Below are 6,814 nucleotides of genomic sequence, written 5' to 3' on the forward strand. Positions count from 1 at the left end.
AAAATTTAATGAAAATCAAAATATCTAACGATGTTAAGGTCGATTGTGGACGAATAAACTTGAAGTTTATAGTGAACCATGTTGATCAGGGACGTAACCCAGACTTAAATATATGTATGGGCTTAATACATTTCTACTCACTTATTATTTTATTTTTTGTTGCAAAAACGTTTATACGTGTTTGTTTGTAGTTAAGTACAAAGCTACGCTGTCTGCACTCTGCCTATCGTGTATACTGAAACCCTGTTTCTACCGTTTTAAGTTTACAGACACGCTGCTGTGTTCCTGAGGGGCATTTATGGGTTTCGGACATCCAAACGCCTTAAAACAGACAGTCAAACGAGTCATAAGGCAACATAGTTACAAGATGACGATATCCACTCTTTCGTTAACAATAAAAAATATTATAATAGCCAAATTTTCGTTATAACAATTTTATCAGGGCTAGTGGAACAGTTCATGTACTATTAGCCCCGATAAAACTTCTACAACGAAACGTTGGCTGAAGTCAAAAGTGTTTTTTTTTTTTTATCTGGAAAATAAAGATTGTTTTCGTTTCAAATACTATTAGCACCAAACTGAGTCAGGTAGCGACACACTTTCTACCAGTAACTAGTGTTATCAAAACAGTTTTCAAGTTTCAGATGACGTCACTCCCTTTAGAGTACATGTAATTACACTTTTATTGTTCACGTGCCCCATTAAAAACGCTGCGACGAGTGATTAGTATTTCCAGGTGTATCTTTAATAGTTATTCGCTATTAAAGTGGTATTATATTTAAACTACGTGTAACCGTGAAAATTAACCAAAACGATTTAATGTTCGATTATTATAAAGTTGCGTAGTAGTCACGTCCCGTTAGGGGTTAACTGAAAAATCTCACTTTGTTTTTAATTAAATGCACATATCTTCAAAGTAGAAACAAGTAAACTCGTATCCAGCTCCAGAAATACATTTTTTATACGTGAAACGATTTATATAAGTTCATGATACTAAAGTTGTTATTTCAAGATTTACTTTTATAAAATAAAGGGCCCGTCATGGCCAAGCGTGTTAAGGCGTTTGACTCGTAATCCGAGGGTGGCGGGTTCGAATCCCGATCGCACCAAACATGCTCGCCCTTTCAGCCGTGGGGGCGTTATAATACGAGGTCTGTTAAAAAATACGCGGACTGTTTGAATTCCGAGGCTCCAGTTGGTTCCAGGGGAATCCGCTTGGTGTCGCTAGGTTTGCACAGATCAGCTGATTTACGACGCCATTTCCCGATTGCAAATATCTTTATTTGTGTATTAGCTACGCGGTTTTAAGTGAATTGCGATTTTTTCGTTTGGCGGATTTCAGAATGAATGACCTGAAGGAGCAACGACTTGCTGTGAAATTTTGTGTTAAACTTGGAAAATCTGCGACTGAAACTTTTGCTATGCTTAACACGGCTTACGGTGATGTTGCTATGAAGCGTACGGCATGTTTCAAGTGACATGAACGTTTTAAGGATGGTCGACAGTCCATTGAAGATGATGAGCGTCCTGGACGTCCTTCCACGTCAACTGACGACCCACACGTCGACAAAATCAACACCCTGGTGCGGGCAAATCGACGTCTGACTGTCAGGGAGCTTGCTGAAGAGTGTAGGATCTTGTTACGAGATTTTGACCGAAAAATTGAAGATGCACCACGTTGCTGCGAAATTCAGCCTTCAGAACTCGTGAGTTTTTGGCCAAACACCCGATCACTGTTTTCCCCACCCCCCTACTCACCTGACCTTGGTCCTTACGATTTTTTCTTGTTCCTCAAACTCAAAAGACCCTTCAAAGGAAGAAAATTTGAGACGATTCCCGAGATTAAGGCAAATGCGACGAAGGAGCTGGAGGACATTACAAAAGAAGCGTATCAGGACTGTTTCAGCAAGTGGAAACACCGTTAGGATAAGTGTGTGTGTTGGGGAGGAGAGTACTTTGAAGGGGTCCCAGACCTGTAACTTCTAAATAAAGTACATTTTGTTTTATGACGTCAGTCCGCGTATTTTTTGAACAGCCCTCGTATGACGGTTAATCCCACTATTCGGTAGTAAAAGAGTAGTTCAAGAGTTGGCGGTGGGTCCCTCAAGTCTTACACTGCAAAATTAGGGAAGGCTAGCGCAGATAGTCCTCGAGTAGCTTTGCGCGAAATCAAAAACAAACTATAACTTACCAAAATATATTTCACAAGAACTGCTTGTGGATGTGAAATTTAGAAATATTTAAATAATAAATTAAAATAAAACTCGTGTATTTTCATACTGTGAGCAATCTATGGTTAAATCCTGTATTAATTGGCTTTTAAATACTGAAAACTTACATTAGGTTTACACTTGAATAGCCAGGTGGTTAGTGTCAAACATGCCCTTTTAGCCGTAGGGAAATTGTAATGTTGCTGTCAATCCCGCTATTTCTTGGTAAAAGAGTAGCCAAGAATTAGCGGTGAGTAGTAATAACTAGCTTCCTTTTCTCTAGTATTTCACTTCTAAGTTAGGAACAGTTAGTCCACATAGCCCTTGAGTAGCTTTGCCCAAAATTAAAAAAAATAAACATAACGTTTGTGCAGAAGCAGTTTGTTTTTAGTGTTTTTTAAAGGTATAATACATTCATCAATAAAAACATCTAATTTTTCGTCTACTATAAGAAACCACACATAATTCATATTACAAATCAGTAAAAGCACACTTTCCAACAAACATTACTGTAATGGCGTTAACGTCTTTAACAAGCCGACAAGGCACGGTTTTAATTTCTTGTACTTATCTTGAGACGTTACGTTTAACGCAGGACCCTTTTTTAGGATAACAGGGTCAACGTTCTATCCAACTAAGCTATTCAAGGATACTAGCCACCCTTTTCTCCAACCTTTCATTAACCAGAGTTCCTGAGTTTAAGTTCCGGAGTTTCTTTCCAATCATGGGATTCTTCATCCATAATAATGTTTGTTAGAAAGTGTGTTTCATTAATTCATAATATCAATCATATATATATAATAATAAGATAAAATATACATGGGATTCTATGACTGGGTGGTGGTAAATCAACCCCCAAGCCATTGGAAACTATTATGAAGTTTTGTACAGAACTACAGATGGCAATGAAATCTACATTGATGAGTAGGTGCATATATTATGCATTAGTATCATAATAAGTAAATATTCAGTACCGCGTAGTGTTATATAAAATAAAACAAAGTTTACATCAACTGAAGAGGACAAGTGAATATGTCACAACTTATATCCATATAAATTTCTTGGTCCAACAGAAGTTATTATAAACTTTATTCTGTTTCGTATACACCAGTAGTTTCCAAAATGTGTATCACAGCAAGCTGGTAGGAGTAAAAGTAGACTTTATTTTAATTTAGGTTGTAATTCCGTAAACTTACTGTTGACCCGTCAGAGGACTATTAGTGCGTGAGCTGGGGATTATCTTAAAACGAGACTTGTATTCAACAGGGAGAAAGCATTTGATAATTATATGACTGATACACAAATGCTTTTAATTGAAAAACATTTATCAAATCTCGAAATAACTTTTTAAACTTTCAAGGTTTCACAGAAAAGAGTTACAAAACATGCAAAAAGGCAAGTCAATAAATAGTTAGTAGTACCATCGATGTTACCTTCTTATTGACCTCCTAAAAACATTTTTTTAAATTTAAAATAATAAAAATAGTCAACGTATATTGAATTTTTCAATGCAACTCGAATGTAGCCCTTTACATTCAAATGGCCTGGCATGGCCTAGCGCGTTAAGGCGTGCGCTTCGTAATCTGAGGGTCGCGGGTTCGCGCCCGCGTCGCGCCAAACATGCTTGCCCTCCCAGCCGTGGGGGCGTTATAATGTTACGGTCAATCCCACTTTTCGTTGGTAAAAGAGTAGCCCAAGAGTTGGCGGTGGGTGGTGATGACTAGCTGCCTTCCCTCTAGTCTTACACTGCTAAATTAGGGACGGCTAGCACAGATAGCCCTCGAGTAGCTTTGTGCGAAATTCCAAAACAAACAAACAAACATACATTCAAATACTTATGTAATAAAATGTTTCAAAGAATTTAACTTAACAGTTCAAACCATATTATCAATCAAACCATTTCATAAATTAGGCCTAGCTTTTTTCTTATTTCAATGGACAATTCTACAACTTAACCTTCAAAAGTTAAACCTATCAATTCTTATTTCCAAGTTCGTACTTTTCCATGCTGCTCGTTCGAGTACATAACTCTTAGGGATGATATCTGATAATTTCAGAAGATGGACTTGATTTCTTCATAATTAGTCAAAGCTTCACAGAGAATTAGAAACTGGAAAACTTTCTCCATTCTTCAAATGACTATAACAAGGAATTCTTCCGTGTTAACTCTCTCCAACACTAAAAAAACAATTTACTCATCCAAAAACGCCCCCCCCCCAGTGGCACAGTAGTATGTCCGCGGACTTAAACGCTAGAATCCGGGTTTCGATACCCATGATGGGCAGAGCACAGATAGTCCATTGTGTAGCTTTATACTTAAATACAAACAATCAGGTTAGTAGCAGCACCTCCAAGCGGCAGGTTTGATAAAAAGAGATTTTACCCGCATAAGTGAACTTGTTTTAGTTAGCATGTTTAATACACATGCTAATTATGGATTCCTCGTTGTAAAGCATAAACATTAATTTTTCTTCGCCACATGTGTTAAATCTTTTCGAATTTTCCAACAGTTTACCACATCGGTGTGAATTATTATTAAGAAACTGATTGATTGGAATTAAGCACAAAGCTACACATTGGGCTATCTATGCTCTGCCTGCCCTAGCCGTCGTTGTGCCACTAGTGGGCTTATCAAGAGACATCAAGAAGATGCATTTTTAACATTATGAGGAATATGTACATAACTTTCCTATTAAGTTTTCATCTTATTATAATATTCTCATTGTCGTAGTATCACTGGTGTTTCACGCCCGTGAGAAGTAAAAACTGGCTTAATGTACGGCAGAGAAACTTCTGAAAAGCATTGTAACCCTAAATATTTTTATCAAAAATACTAGGTTACACCCTGCCCTAAAACATATAATATTTCTACTTCTGAAAACTGATTTTACAAGAACCATAATCGACCGTAAGTTTTTATGTTAAATAATTTGTAAAACATACTACTAACACTAAATACAGGTCATGTGTTATATTAAGTTATTTACTGTGTATAAATAATTTCTCGTTAATTGTTTGTTTTATTTAAGTTGTTTAGTTTACCTTTCACAAACCTGCTAATATGCATGCCTATTTTATAACATTTGGTACGAAGTATTAAATTTAATATTGTATAATAGGCTGTGCTCCTACATGTATTTGGTATGAGCCGTATATACAAAGAAACACTTAACATTAAAATACAGAACAAGGAATTTATAGCACAACTGTTTCTAGACAAGACTTGAAGGTTAACCCAAAGAAACAGTTGAACTTAGCCCTAGAATTTATTTCTCTTGTTCACGTAGTGGACTGATGACTTCCACTACCATCTACAACTGAATTATCTGGAGGAGAAGCAAATCCTTGCGGATTTATGATCTAAAGATGAGTGTGGTTTACCAGAAGTGCAATCATTATTGTTTTGGTCCTTACAGGACCTGGTGCACGTTAGCTAAGATGGTATTACTCACTTTTGAAGTGAAGGACATTCACCAGGATATTGAGTTTATACAAGATAGTGCACTACCATATGCCATCAATGCTCTGAAGATTCAGCTGTACAGTTCTTTTAAACATCAATAAATAGTCAGCATGGTCATTGGATGTCAACGTATCGCTTTTCCAGTCGTGAGGCTACCGAAAACCAGTGGTGTACTACAACTGCCTACAGACAGTTGGTCTTAAGGACAGCATTCAACGCCACATTCTTGTAAGTAACGCTAATAAGTTACAAAGAACGTATAGTACTACATAGTACTACAATGTTTAAAGACAGTTATTGAGAATGGCGTCATCGTTAAATTGCCTTATTCATCAAACAACTCAATGCTGAATTTTGCTGTGTGGTTAGTATGCATGTCCTCTGTGCTTCAAAGTGACGTACCTGCTGGTCAGCCAGTGTGTTGGTTTAACAAACTGGCCAAACAGTCCACTCATTAAAGTAACAGATTACCAGTAGATTGTAATAATAGCAGTCATTGGTTTCAAGAAGGGATTTGGTAGTTTACAGATCTATAATGTGAAATAGAGGATCCGGAATTCTAAGTTTGATATCACTATTTACATCTACCGTCGTCGGCTTCTGTAACTATTTACATTTTACCGTCGTTGGCATTTGCAACTATTTACATCTACTGTCATCTGTATCCAGAATGAATAGGACATCTGTTCTCAGGTAAGCTAACACTAGAGCATCAAGCAAGACACCTTTTAGCGATTGATTAAAATTACTAGACATATTATTCGGTGCATCGAAACGAGATTCTGTGTTGCTACTGTTGAAGACCCCTCTAATATGACACAAAACTGAGAAAACTTTATGTTTCATTCTTGTCCACAGATTCTACTCACTAAACTTTAAGCAGGCTCTAAATGAATCATTTCTCTGACTTCGATTTCAGACCAGCTTGTCACGAATGTTGAAACACCATATCTAACTCAGGACTTTGTACCGTCAGTGAGTTTTATGTACATTTAAAGAATTATTTAAAGAATTTCTCTCGCTCCTTTCAGAAAAGACCTTTAGCAACAAATACACGTAGTTTGATCCTTCTTAAGACTCCTACGAAAAGTGGGGCCTAATAGGCCCCAGAGCAACTTGAAATATCCAGAATGAATAGGAC

The sequence above is a fragment of the Tachypleus tridentatus genome, chromosome 3 (genome assembly GCF_004210375.1).
Source record: "Tachypleus tridentatus isolate NWPU-2018 chromosome 3, ASM421037v1, whole genome shotgun sequence".
In the NCBI taxonomy this organism is placed as follows: domain Eukaryota; kingdom Metazoa; phylum Arthropoda; class Merostomata; order Xiphosura; family Limulidae; genus Tachypleus; species Tachypleus tridentatus.